Here is a 15484-nt window from a genome sequence, read left to right on the forward strand (position 1 = left end):
AGTCATTGAAGGTTGGCATGCAGGTGCAGCAGGCGGTTAAGAAAGCAAATGGCATGTTGGCCTTCATAGCAAGGGGATTTGAGTACGGGGGCAGGGGGGTGTTGCTGCAGTTGTACAGGGCGTTGGTGGGGCCGCGCCTGGAGTATTGTGTGCAGTTTTGGTCTCCTGACCTGGGGAGGGACGTTCTTGCTATTGGGGGAGTGCAGCGAGGGTTCACCAGACTGATTCCCGGGATGGCGGGACTGACCTATCAGGAGAGACTGGATCGGCTGGGCTTGTGTTCGCTGGAGTTCGGAGGAGTGGGGGGGGACCTCTTGGAAGCATGTGGAATTCTGACGGGGTTGGACAGGTTAGATGCAGGAAGAATGTTCCCAATGTTGGGGAAGTCCAGAACCAGGGGTCACAGTCTAAGGATAAGGGGTAAGCCATTTAGGACCGAGATGCGGAGGAACTTCTTCACCCAGAGAGTGGTGAACCTGTGGAATTCTCTACCACAGAAAGTTGTTGAGGCCAATTCACTAAATATATTCAAAAAGGAGTTAGATGAGGTCCTTACTGCTAGGGGGATCAAGGGGTATGGCGAGAAAGCAGGAATGGGGTACTGAAGTTGAATGTTCAGCCATGAACTCATTGAATGGCGGTGCAGGCTAGAAGGGCCGAATGGCCTACTCCTGCACCTATTTTCTATGTTTCTATGTTTCTATGAAATTATTCTAATTCACTCGAACTGGAGCAAACTAAATGCCAAGGATTGCAATTTCTAAGACGTTCCATTCTAAAGTAATTGCTCCAAAAAAAAGGAGCAACTCAGGCTGAAACTTGAGCCCTATATATTTAAGAACTAACAAAAATTGTACTCAGGTAATTACAGGCCCGTTAATCTAATACCAATATCAAGCAAAATAATGGAATTTATCCTGGAGATGTATCTGTAATGCAATATTTTAATTTAAAAAACCATCATTATGGATTTAAAGGAGAAGATCTTGCCTTACAAATCTGCTTGACATCTTTAAGGTGTTACAGATAAAGATGATAATGGCACTTGAGATGATGTAGTTTGTTTGGGGTCTCAGAAACCTATGAACAAAGAACCATACAATTTGAACTGACCCTAAAAATATAGGAATCTGGGTTGAAGAGTGAAAACCTGCTGAAAAGCAAATCAGTAAACAGAAATAGAGATGAGAGATGTATGGGGTACAGTTTTCACTTTGGGCGCAATTGCCGATTCTGGTGTAAATTGCGCCGTTTTGAAAAGTATTTTTCTCCCCCGGGCTTCCGCTCAAAATCATTTGCATATCGCCAACAGAAAACCTGCCATGAACCAACGCAATTGGGCAGCATTTTAAAACGTAATTTAAAAAAAATAATTTTACTTAAAAAAATGTTGCTTCATATATTTAAAAGTGGTAACTTGGTGAAGTTTGATTAAAACAGCTGAAAATGGATTAATCACAAAAAATAAGCATTTTTTTAAAATCACAATCCACCACCTTAGAGTAGTCTGATTTTAAATTACTGAAATTCACCTTTAAAAAATATAGAAAACCATTTTCTAGTTATATTGGGGTACATTAGTCAGTTTCTTAATGAAAGCAAAAATCACATTTAAAAGCTTTTAAAATGCATCTTTTCGTGTCCTTGTGCCCAAAAGAACCAACTTAATTTTTAAAGCCTCCCTGAAGGCCTGCAAACGAGTGCAATTAATAGAAGCTCCCAATGGTGATAAATTCGCCCTGGGGGCATGGCCAGTGTTGTGGGCGGGGCCAGATTTGAACCTGATGTTTTAAAAACTTGCTCAAAAAACCGCGGAAAATCGAGTTCCCCTGAACGCAAATTGCGCTTAAAATTCTGCAATCTTTTGCAAGGTTTTTCTGATTTCGGCCAAATTGCACTGAAAAAAACAAGGCAATTGAGCGGAAATTCTACGCCATGATGTCAGACTGGGAGAAAATTTGAATTGGACGTGCATAAGGGTTAGTGCATGGGTCCTGTGGTATTTGCTCACCATATACCCAGTCTGACATTACACTGCTCATGAGTACTCTTGAAGGCTGATGTCCCCATTGGGTGCTCATGGGTGCACTTGTATATTCCTTCAACCCTCCTTAAAGGAATTGAAAAAGCATATTGCATTTTTTTTGTGAGCCTGTGGTCAAACTCGGCATTTTCAGTGAACTTACCTGTTGTAGATTATAGGTTCTTGTTATATATGCACCGGGGTATGCTCACAGGTTTGTAGAGCTGTTGAGTTGGGAGTGAACATGATGTTCACAAGACTTAATAAAACCCCAGCCAGTTGGGTTCAGGGGATCCACGATGAGGCGGATGGTTGTGAGCCTGGTGGATGAACTGGTAATGTGCAGTGTGATTGTTAAACCTTTGCTAATAAACCAATTTGTTCTTAATAGCAATGTGTTGCTATGAATTCTTAAGCAAAGAACCCTTGAAACAAATACATTACAGTTCTCATCTAAACAAAAAATGATCTGAACACTGAAGTTAATATAAGCTTTTAAAATTTATTAGCAACACTAAAATAGCCAAATGTCAGCTTCCTGGGGTGCTGCTTGAAGTGAGCGGTCCTTGGTCACAGTGATAGGAAGTTGAGGTGGGAGGAGCAGTCCAATGCTGGGACTGTTCTAGGTGCAGACTCTGCTCCAGCCATTTTGGAGAGATCCAGAAATCTTGGGCAGGTATAAAGGGCGGACAGGCTTGGGGAGGTGGAGACCCGACGTCTTCATCCCAATTTCCTCTCCCCAGCTCCTGGGAAATATATATTGCTCAGGCACTGCAGAGAATAATATCAGCACCATAAACTTCAGCCTGAACATGAACCAAATGAACAGGCAGCTGAGACATCAGTTTAATATCTAATCTGACAGACTGTGGTGGAGGAAGCCTAGAATATTTGCTCAAATCCCAGTGTGTGTCTTGAAGCCACAATCTTCAAAGGTAAGAGTAATATCAACTCAGCAAGGTTGACACTGTGATAAATGTGAAGTATTGATATAAGTTAAAAAAGTTATGGCCCGGCTATTCTGGGGCCTATGGCTGCGTATGTAGTGCGTATGTGGCTGTAAGTACCTCGCAACTTCTGGATCTACACATACTCTGCGCATGCGCGAAAACCCAGTACTGCATTTCCGGGAAATGGACATCTGCTGGTGGAGCATCAGGACGTTCAAAGGTACCAAAATAGTGATACGCATCACTCTGGACACCAGACCAGTGCAACACAAAGCCAGAGCTGTGCCATATGTGATGCGGGAGAAAATTGAAAGCGAGTTGGACCGGTTGCTGAGAGAGGGCATCATCTCGCCCATTGAATTCAGTGACTGGGCGAGCCCCATCGTTCCCGTCCTAAAAGCGGATTACTCAGTCAGGATCTGTAGCGACTACAAGGCCACTATCAACCAGGTGTCCCTACAAGACCAATACCCGCTCCAGAGAGCGGAGGACCTTTTTGCCACTTCAGCCTACATGACCCAAGAACTGGCCGATGAATCTAAACTACTGACCACCATCACCACGCACAAGGGACTGTTTGTTTACAACAGGTGTCTGTTTGGCACTCGATCAGCGGCCGTGATTTTTCAAAGAAACATGGAAAGCCTGCTCAAATCCATTCCTGGAACAATCGTATTTCAGAACGACATCCTCATCCCCAGTCGTGACACCGAGGAACACCTCCACAACCTGGAGGAGGTGTTACGCCGACTGGATCGGGTAGATCTGCGACTCAAGAAGTCTAAATTGTGTTTTTGGCTCCTGAGGTTGAGTTCCTGGGCAGGAGGGTTGCTGCAGATGGGATTCGGCCTACCGAATCCAAAACAGAGGCGATTCGACGAGCGCCCAGGCCCTGCAACACATCGGAGTTGCGTTCATTTCTGGGACTCTTGAATTATTTCGTGAACTTTCTGCCGAACTTAAACACATTTTTGGAGCCGCTACATGTGCTCCTGCATAAGGGTTGCGATTGGTTTTGGGGGGACTGTCAGGAACGGGCTTTCAACCGGGCGCGGAACCTACTTTGTTCAAACAAGTTGTTGATCCTGTACGACCCCCGTAAAAAATTGGTACTGACATGTGATGCATCGTCCTATGGGGTTGGGTGCGTGTTGCAGCAGGGTAACGCTGAGGGTCAACTACAACCTGTGGCTTATGCCTCAAGGTCGCTCTCTCAAGCTGAACGGGGATGTGGGATGGTTGAGAAGGAAGCACTCGCATGTGTCTATGGGGTGAAAAAGATGCATCAGTACCTTTTTGGCAGGAGGTTCGAAATCGAAACGGACCACAAAGCCGTTAACATCCCTGCTGTCAGACAGCAAGGCTGTCAATGCCAATGCGTCAGCTCGCATACACCGATGGGCTCTCACGCTCGCTGCATATGACTACACCATCCAGCACCGGCCCGGCACCGAAAACTGCGCTGACATGCTCAGCAGGCTTCCACTGGCCACCACTGAGGGGGCAGCGGAGCAAAGCGCTGAGATGGTCATGGCTGTCGATGCCCTTGACAGTGCAGGCTCCCCCATCACAGCCAGCCAGATCAAAATCTGGACCAACAGAGATCCCCTCCTATCCTTGATTAAGAAATGACTGGGGATTGGGCGCCCACACACAGAGCATGCCCTGAGGAGGTCAGACCGTTTCCGAGACGGATGGATGAACTCTCCATCCAAGCAGACTGCCTACTATGGGGCAGTCGGGTAGTCATGCCTCAGAGGGGCAGGGAAGCATTCATCAGGGAACTCCACAGCGAGCACCCAGCATTGTGCTGATGAAGGCAATTGCCCGGTCACATGTGTGGTGGCCGGGAATTGATTCAGACCTGGAACACTGTGTTCGCAGGTGCACGGCGTGTGCCCAGCTAGGCAATGCCCCCAGGGAGGCCCCGCTCAGCCCGTGGCCTTGGCCCACCAGGCCATGGTCACGTATTCACATAGACTCTGCGGGCCCGTTCATGGGAAAAATATTTCTCATTGTGGTTGATGCATACTCGAAATAGATCGAGTGCATTATTTTGAATTTGTGCACAACATCCACCACTGTGGAGAGACTGCACATGGTCTTTGTGACCCATGGCTTGCCAGACATCCTTGTTAGCGATAATGGCCCATGTTTCACAAGCTACGAATTCCGGGAGTTCATGTCGGGTAATGGCATTAACCATGTCAGGACAGCACCGTTCAAGCCGGCCTCCAATGGCCAGGCGGAACGTGCGGTCCAAATCATAAAACAAGGCATGCCGCTCCGGATTCAAGGACCCTCCCTTCAATGTCGTCTATCGCGCCTCCTGCTGCCCTATAGATCCCAACCACACTCGCTCACGGGGGTCCCGCCCGTGGAGCTACTCATGAAACGAACACTCAAAACTTGGCTGTCCCTCATTCATCCAATCCTGTCCGACATTGTTGAGGGCAAGCGCCAGTCCCAAAACGAGTACCATGACTGAAATTCAAGGGGCAGATGTAGGGAAATTGATGACCCCGTATTTGTTGTCAATTACGCTTTGGGGCCCAAATAGCTTGAGGGTACTGTAATAGATAGAGGGGAATAGGGTCATAGTGGTTAAACTTAACAATGGGCAGATATGCCGCAAGCATCTGGACCAAGTAAAAAAAAGGTTCAGCGTGGAACTGAGGAACCTGAGGAAGATCATGAGATGGTATTCACACCACCGCCAGTGAACGAGCAACAAGAACATTCAGCAGCATGCATTGTCCCTGCGGTCAGCCCGGACAGGCCGGAATCAACAACCTGAGCCCCAACTGCGTGCTCCATGAGACAACCTGAGAGACTTAACCTATGATCCCAATAAGATGTTGAGGGGGAGGTGATGTCATGTATGTAACCTTTATGTAACAACACTGCAATACTGTATATACGTAAGAAATGCGCACCTTGGCCACCTTGTGGGAGACACTCCTCACCTGGTCATCCAGGTATATAAAGGGAGGTCCCATGCAGGGTCATCACTTCTTGGTCCTGTGAATAAAGGTTCAGGTCATGGAGTGACCTTGTCCATAGAATGTGCCTCGTGTGGATTTATGGTATTGTGTAAGGACTTTACAAAAACCATACTGATAATCCACAAGTTTACTCCTGGTCGTTGATTCTATTATTTTACATTGAATTGAAGTAAGACAAATAGATCTGGTTGTCTGTCTGTGTTTTGTCATCATTTTGGAATTGGGGTACCAGATTTGTTTGTTTACAGTCTACTGGTGCCATTGCAATGTCCATTGACTCCCTCATAATGACTGTCAGCACCTCATAAATCTTGTATTATCTCTCAATACTTTGGGATAAATAGCATCTATCCCTGGGGACATATTTGTTTTCAGCCCTTTCAGCTTGTCTAAGTTTTCATCTCATTTATGCCCTAAATTTTACCTTGGTACTTTTTTTTTGGAGCGGGCATATTATTTATATCTTCTCATGTGAATACTTTGAGGAAGTAATCATTAAGAATCATTAGGAAATATTGTGCTCCTTCTCAGTTTGAAGCTCATGATAACAGATGAACCTGAGTTTCTGTCGGTGCTGTTGGTTTGATTGGTCAACACCGTTTCTTTCCTCGAAATGCCGAAGGGACATGATTGGAGTTGCACGTGCCATAAAATGAAAGTGTGGAACACTAGTTAAATGAAACATTATTAAAAGCTCACAGCACTCCTCACCACTTGGGAATACTGCTTCCTGACTTCAGGAGAAACTGGTGATGAAATTGGACTTCAGCTGTAGCATAAAATGGACGATAGTAAAGCAGCAGCCTATTTAATACACCTCCCAATTTTCTTTTACCAAATGGAAAAGAATAGGGGATAGAGAATAGTTGCCGATTCGCTGTCGTTTGCTTTGCGCTAGTGTGAAGTCCAATATCACTCTCACTGTCTGTGAGCAGAAATGTCTGGAACATGCACTATCAACCAGGGACCCTTGTATCTTCCTATAATCTCCTTGGATTCTGGTGCTTGAGAAAATTGGAGGAAAAAAGAATGGATTTTTATGTGTGCCGATGCTCAAACTGTTGTGCTTTCTAATTTGTAATAGGCAGGGAGGCCTTCAAATCACTTACATTTTTACTTTAAAAAAAAAATCTGGGATGACTTTGAAAACTATTTTGATGGAGTGTTTCTTTGGTTCTTTCTCAGAGCTCTTCCTAACACCATAATACTGCCTTTAGCTGGTAAGGTGGTGTGTTTTAAGAATAGCCTATTCGTAGCCACGACAGGTGCCAGTGTGATCGGCTGACAGTAGAGTGTTTTTGTAGGTTGATTTATCCTATTCGGATTTCACCATCTTCTCCCTTCCCAAGCTTGAGACCTGATCTGGTGGCTCAACTGATTGGATATCCAGCGAGTATACTTTTTCCCGATAGTTTTCAGTATGTTGGTTCTGGGATGGATTTCTGAGATTCCCTCTGGGCTAGAAATTGCGCAGTACCCCATTTCCCATTTGGGACAATAACTTTTCAGGGAGCGCAAAAGTATTGCCGGGTGAAAAAGATTTGCAGCTGATGGGAAAATCCGCTTTTGTGCTCCAAGAGGGAAGTGGAGCGCTAAATCAAGTGCTACCACTTCCCTTAGAGTACTAAGGGGAGTGAGAGGGGCGGTATTGGCAGAACACTGAGCAATGTTCTGGGCAGTGCTGCCGTCTGTACAGGCTCCTTCCCTCCCTTAAAGGGAAGAGCCAGTGTTCGGGTGGATGAGTTTTACTGCCGTCTGTGTTGGGCCACTGCGCTGAGTGCATAGCAACTCCAAGCACTGTAAGAGAGTGCAGGGCTGAGCAATCGCAGGGGCAAAGGAAACCAGGAGGCACCAGAATGGTGAAATAAATAAATGTTTCCCTATCTGACCACCACTGTCTTTAATTAGCGTCAAGTGGCCATTCAAGATGCCAATGCCTCCTGCAGCTGCTGTTGTTGATGCTGCAGGGGGCGGGAGCGAATATTGCACCTGGGGCAGTAATGGGGCGCTGTGCATCGGATGACGTCACGATCTCTGGGGCACAAGTGAGCTAGGTGGTAAGTATTAGCGCCAGCACAAAACCACCAGGGAAGTTCGCGGGTGTCAGTGATTTTGCCACGCCCGATCGGTAACCTATTAGCATCCCGTTACTGCCCCCCGCAGGCGGTAACGGGAGTTGCAAACCAGGCCAATTTCTCTCGCATTTTTATCCTCCTCATAAGTTGACTATATGTTCCAGTTTGGTGAAGTCTATACTGTTAGCCTCAATCGAGACTCTGCCTTTGACCCGAGCGTTTTCGACTCCATTCCACAGCATGCTACCCGCCACCACCTCAGTAAAACCCCAGCACTGCATGAGGTTGAAAAAGCCATAAGACAGCTTAAGAACAACAAGGCTATGGGAGCAGATGGAATCCCCGCTGAGGCACTGAAGTATGGTGGAGAGACACTGTTGACGCGAATACATGACCTCATCTCTCTCATCTGGAGGGAGGAGAGCATCCCGGGGGATCTCAGAGCTGCAGTGATCATGACCATCTTTAAAAAAGGGGACAAGTCCAACTGTGGCAACTACAGTGGAATCTCCCTGTTATCAGCCACTGGGAAAATCGTCGCAAGAGTCCTCCTCAACCGTCTTCTCCCTGTGGCTGAGGAGCTCCTCCCGGAGTAACAGTGTGGATTTTGTCCACTATGGGGCACAACGGACATGATTTTTGCAGCGCGATAGTTGCAAGAAAAATGCAGGGAACAGCACCAGCCCTTATACATGGCCTTCTTTGACCTTACAAAGGCCTTTGACACTGTCAACCGCGAGGGTCTATGGAGCGTCCTCCTCCGTTTCAGATGCCCCCAAAAGTTTGCCACCATCCTCTGCCGACTCCACGACGACATGTAGGCAGTGATCCTTACCAACGGATCCATTACAGACCCAATTCACGTCCAGACCGGGGTCAAACAGGGCTGCGTCATCGCCACAACCCTCTTCTCAATCTTCCTCGCTGCCATGCTCCACCTCACACTCAACAAGCTTCCCGCTGGAGTGGAACTAAACTAAAGAACCAGTAGGAACCTGTTCAACTTTCATCGTCTCCAGGCCAGGTCCAAGACCACCGCAACCTCTGTCGTCGAGCTACAGTACGCGGACGACGCCTGCATCTGCGCACATACAGAGGCTGAACTCCAAGTCATAGTCAATGTATTCACTGAGTCGTACGAAAGCATGGGCCATATGCTAAACATCTGTAAGACAAAGGTCCTCCACCAACCTGTCCCCGCTGCACAGCACTGCCCCTCAGTCATCAAGATCCACGGCGTGGCCCTGGACATCGTGGACCATTTCCCATACCTCGGGAGCCTCTTATCATCAAGAGCAGACATTGACGACGGGATTCAACACCGTCTCCAGTGCGCCAGTGTAGCCTTCGGCCGTATGAGGAAAAGATTGTTCGAAGATCAGGCCCTCAAATCTGCCAATAAGCTCATGGTCTACAGGGCTGTAGTAATATCTGCCCTCCTGTATGGCTCAGAGACATGGACCATGTACAGTAGACAGCTCAAGTCACTGGAGTAATACCACCAATGATGTCTCCGCAAGATCCTGCAAATCCCCTGGAAGGACAGACGCACCACGTTAGCGTCCTCGACCAGCCCCAGCATTGAAGCACTGACCACACTCGATCAGCTCCGCTGGGGGGGCCACATTGTTCGCATGCCAGACACGAGACTCCCAAAGCAAGTGCTCTACTTGGAATTCCTTCACGGCAAATGAGCCAAAGGTGGGCAGAGGAAACATTTAAAGGACACCCTCAAAGCCTCCCTGATAAAGTGCAACATCCCCACTGAGACCTGGAAGTCCCTGGCCAAAGACTGTCCTAAGTGGAGGAAGTGCATCTGGAGGGCGCTGAGCTCCTCGAGTCTTGTCGCCAAGAGTGTGCAGAAATCAAGCATGGGCAGCAGAAAGAGCGTGCAGCAAACCAGTCCCACCCACCCTTTCCCTCAACGACTATCTGTCTGACCTGTGAGTCTCATATTGGACTGTTCAGCCACCTAAGGACTCATTTTTTGAGTGGAACCAAGGCTTCCTTGATTCTGAGGGACTGCCTATGATGATGATGAAGTTGACTATATGTTCCAGTTTGGTGAAGTCTATGTGGTTGACTGTGTCCAAAGCAGTTTTGTCCTGGTTGTACTTCATAATGACATCTTCCCATCATTGCTATCATTTACCATTAGAAAATAAATGAATTATTATCAATGTAAAGTAAATAAGTTGAAATTCCACTATGTCATTTTAGTAACAAACAGATAATGCCTGTGTATGAAAGTTCTTTAGTAGCTATTTTACTCACGGAATTATTTATTTTAAACAGGTTAAAATATTTATGGCTAATAGTGCAATTTCAACCCAAAAGTAGAGGTATGAAAATCCAAAAGTTGCATTTCAAAAGTTCATGGTGCAGCCGATCCTGCCCAGATGACATCTGAGCTATGTTTTCAAAGCAAACTGTCCTCAGGAGTGAGTCTCCCAAAGCCTTTACAGTAAACAAACAAATCTCTTTGAAAATACATATTTCAGTGGTGTACAACCTCTGACTTTGTTTAGGATGTGCCCTCATTATATTCTACCCCAAAGGATGTATATGGAGTGTTTTTAATTAAAAAAAAAAATTTAAATTATGAAATCACAGTTGTTCATGCTTGAGAAGAATTGGCAGATAATTTATTTCAAGATAGAAAAAGTATTTCTCCCTCCGCTTTCCTCTTTTAGTGTTTGGTCTGTTAGATAGTGGATGAACGAACTTCTTCCAGCACTGATCATTATAACTTGCCAGTAGGTAGTGCGTACAAGAGACCACCAATCGACATAGGCAGTTCAGTAGGCAGAGAATCAGCGGTTTGAACATGTGTTCTTCCACACTGTGCCACGGGGTATGGTGAGAAAGCAGGAATGGGGTACTGAAGTTGCATGTTCAGCCATGAACTCATTGAATGGCGGTGCAGACTAGAAGGGCCGAATGGCCTACTCCTGCACCTATTTTCTATGTTTCTATGTTTCTATATTGCACTGGTACTTTGTGAAACACTTTGGGGCATCCTGATGTTGTGAAAGGCATTATATAAATGCATGTTCTTTCTTTTCTTCTTACTTTAACAAACTGTGCCGCTATTTCAATTAGGTACTAAACCCTAACTTTGATCAAAATAATCTGTCTCCATCCAAATTTACCGAATTGGATTGAAATATTGAAATTGACAAGCGTAGGTCCCTTGCAGTCAGATTCGGGTGAATTTATAATGGGGAACAAAGAAATGGCAGACCAATTGAACAAGTACTTTGGTTCTGTCTTCACAAAGGAAGACACAAATAACCTTCCGGATGTACTAGGGGACCGAAGGTCTCGTGAGAAGGAGGAACTGAAGGATATCCTTATTAGGCGGGAAATTGTGTTAGGGAAATTGACAGGATTGAAGGCCGATAAATCCCCAGGGCCTGATAGTCTACATCCCAAAGTATTTAAGAAAGTGGCCCTAGAAATAGTTGGTGATAATTTTCCAGCAGTCTATCAACTCTGGATCAGTTCCTATGGACTGGAGGGTTGGTAATGTAACACCACTTTTTAAAAAAGGAGAGAGAAAACGGGTAATTATAGACCGGTTAGCCCGCCATCAGTAGTGGGGAAAATGTTGGAATCAATCATTAAGGATGAAATAGCAGCGCATTTGGAAAGCAGTGATAGGATTGGTCCAAGTCAGCATGGATTTATGAAAGGGAAATCATGCTTGACAAATCTTCTGGAATTTTTTGAGGATGTAACTAGTAGAGTGGACAAGGGATGTGGTGTATTTGGATCGCAAGAGTTTCTATAGGTATATAAAAAGGAAAAGGGTGGCTAAAGTAAATGTTGGTCCCTTAGAGGACGAGACCGGGGAATTAGTAATGGGGAACATGGAGACGGCAGAAACTCTGAACAAATATTTTGTATTAGTCTTTACGGTAGAGAATGCTAACAATATTCTGACAGTGGATAGTCTAGGGGCTATAGGGGGGAGGAACTAAACACAATCACAATCACAAAGGAGGTGGTACTCAGTAAGATAATGGACTAAAGGCAGATAAATCCCCTGGATCTGATGGCTTGCATCCTTGGGTCTTAAGAGAAGTAGCAACAGGGATTATGGATGCATCGGTTGTCATTTACCAAAATTCCCTGGATTCTAGGAAGGTCCCAGCAGATTGGAAAACTGCAAATGTAATGCCCCTATTTAAAAAAGGAGGCAGACAAAAAGCAGGAAACTATAGACCAGTTAGCCTAACATCTGTGATTGGGAAAATATTGGAGTCCATTATTAAAGAAGCAGTAGCAGGACATTTGGAAAAGCAAAATTCAGTCAGGCAGAGCCAGCATGGATTTATGAAGGGGAAGTCAGGTTTGACAAATTTGCTGGAGTTCTTTGAGGATGTAACGGATAAAGGTGAACCAGTGGATGTGGTGTATTTGGACCTCCAGAAGGCATTTGACAAGGTGCTACATAAAAGGTTACTGCACAAGATAAAAGTTCACGGGGTTGGGAGTAATATATTAACATTGAGAGAGGATTGGCTAACTAACAGAACAGAGAGTCAGGATAAATGGTTCATTCTCTGGTTGGCAACCAGTATCTAGTGGGGCGCCGCAGGGATCAGTGTTGGGACGATTTACAATCTATATTAATGACATGGAAGAAGGGACTGAGTGTAACGTAGCCAAATTTGCTGATGATACAAAGATGGGAGGAAAAGCAATGAGTGAGGGGGACACAACAAATCTGCAAAAGGACATAGATACGCTAAGGGAGTAGGTAACAAATTTGACAGATCGAGTATAATGTTGGAAAGTGTGAGGTCATGCACTTTGGCAGAAAAAAATCAAAGAGCAATTTATTATTTAAATGGCAAAAGATTGCAAAGTGCCGCAGTGCAGCAGGATCTGGGGGTACTTGTGCATGAAACACAAAAGGATAGTATGCAGGTACAGCAAGTGGTCAGGAAGGCCAATGGTATCTTGGCCTTTAATGCAAAGGGGATGGAGTATAAAAGCAGGGAAGTCTTACTACAGCTATATAAGGTATTGGTGAGGCCCCACCTGGAATACTGCATGCAGTTTTGGTTTCCATATTTACAAAAGGACATACTTGCTGAAGGGGAAAATGGGAAGGTTTCTCTTCCTACAAGTGGGCCCTCTGATATAAAGGGTCGACGCTCGTCCCAATCCTCATAGCAGACCTCGAAGTTATTAGATGGAGACGGATGGCAAGGTATAACAATCTTTAATTACGGACGTCCGGGAACACTTCTAATCACAGCCGCCTGTGAGTGGAGATGTTCCCCGAATTGCAAAATTGTACATCATTTATACATTTCATAGACTCCTTCACTCCCCGGTATGACCTCCCTTGATCTCTAATTGGGTTACCTTATCAGTAATATTTTGGATTGACAGACCAGGATCTCAAGGCAACCTCAGACCTTAACTGGGATGACCTCATTGGGTTAGAATTTGCTGATTGTACATGGCACCTAAAGGTCTGTTTAAAGTCTTTTCACAGAGTCTTATCAGTATCTGTTTAGAGTCTTCCATGGTGTCTTATTTTGTCGGACGTACCTTAATGTTATCTAGTGTCCTAGTACATCAATGTTGAATCAAAGGCCACTGGGTCCTTGGTACTGGAATATGTTAGAATATGTGAGGTCAGCTACAGAACTTCTGTCCCTTTTGCTGAGCTGATGTAGAAGCCGGCACTTTACACCTTATTTTGCTTATACCCCTAATGCCAATTTTCTCTTACAATTCCCTCCTTTGGCCCTTGGATATTTCAAGTAGGCCATATTCCCTGGAAACTACATCCCTGTGGGCAAGTTCCAGATATGTCCGTTCACCTGGATGGCCATCTCCAAAACTTCAGGACTTCCTTTGACTTCTCCCGCAGGGCTATATTTTCGTCCCTTATTGTCTTAATCATAGTGCGTGCCTTAACGTGTCGCTTGGCCTGTTTAATTAGTGCGCTGGTTAACTCTACCAGTACCATCAGGACCAGGCCCTGTATTACTTACTACAAGTACATGTGATATAATCCTTATCCATGGGTGGATCTGAATATTAAATCCAATGTTCCACAGTTTTGAGTACCAAGGCTGGTCAGCCAGCAACGGATTAGTGTCTCTTTGTAGGTTGTTTATTTCTTCCATCAGCCGGATATACTGTCGTCTTTGGTTTTCGATTCCTTGCACCAAATGTAATTGTTCTTCACTTAATTCGGGTATTTGTTTTCCTTGCGGTTCCCATACCGCCTCCTTGTACCCTTCTCGGAGGGTATCCATGACCATTCCATGGATAATTTTCGTTGTCTCGAGATGTATGTGGTATCCATTTATGTCTATTTTTCCCATGGGCCTGAAACAGAAGTTAGGGTTGGTGATGACACAGGGGGTGACTCCTCCCCTGGTCTTAATCGTCAGGTTGGCTGCTACTGTGCTCAAGCACCAATCTCCATTCCCTTGTGGAGCAGCGATTGTTTCGGAATGCATCCGTTTGTTTGGTGAAATCCGCTATCATCATCCATCATTCTTAACGTACCTCAACATAAAACCACTTGGTTATTTTTATAGCAGTCGGTTATGTCAATGCCTTTGGTACTATTGTTAATTTTAATCTCCTGTCTGGAGGGTTGATGGTAATGCAACAGTGTTCGGTTTCTTACTTCACCGATATTGTCGGTTTGGTATATGGGGTCTCCCTTTATTACATCATACTGTGGTATTGATAACACAAATCCAATCATATTCACATGTCCAGTAATACATCTAAATTTTGGCACCCATGCATGACTATTTTTCCGTACCTCGCACGTGTTGTTCATGTTTTTGTCTAGAGTCCAATTATTAAATATGCCATTCGTGATCCAATCTGGTATGTACTCATTCTGGAGTTGCTCCAGGTTATGTTGTACCTCACTCAGTATCCAGGCCCCATACCCGGAGCAAACTATCTCAGCTTGTAATCATTTACTTACGTCGTTCCCCATTGCGTGGATCAAATTTATGGTCTTGACATGTTCCTGTAATGTGTGGGCCACCTGTAACAGTTCCCCTTCCGCGCAATCTCCCAATCGCACTTGTAGGGCTTGGGGCTATCTATTTCCCTCCCCAATAAACCCCTTAAGATTTGTGTTAAAGTGTTAACCCGGTCGTCTATTGCATACAGGTATATAGAATTCATTGTCGCAACCCCCGCCGCATAACCCGTGTCTAGTGTTTCCAGTATTCTCCTTTTCGTTCAACTTTGTTCAATTCCCTTTCTGACATTAAATCTCAGGGTAGTGGATTCCGGGCCTTCGAGGATTCGTTGTGTCAGGTTCTGGTATAGACTTATAGTTTCATTCCCACAGAAGCTAGGAAGGATGATATCGATTAGGTTTAGGACTACTGTAAGTAGTCGCTGACTCACCCCAAAATATATCCTTTCCTT

The sequence above is a fragment of the Pristiophorus japonicus genome, chromosome 7 (assembly GCF_044704955.1).
Source record: "Pristiophorus japonicus isolate sPriJap1 chromosome 7, sPriJap1.hap1, whole genome shotgun sequence".
NCBI lineage: Eukaryota > Metazoa > Chordata > Chondrichthyes > Pristiophoridae > Pristiophorus > Pristiophorus japonicus.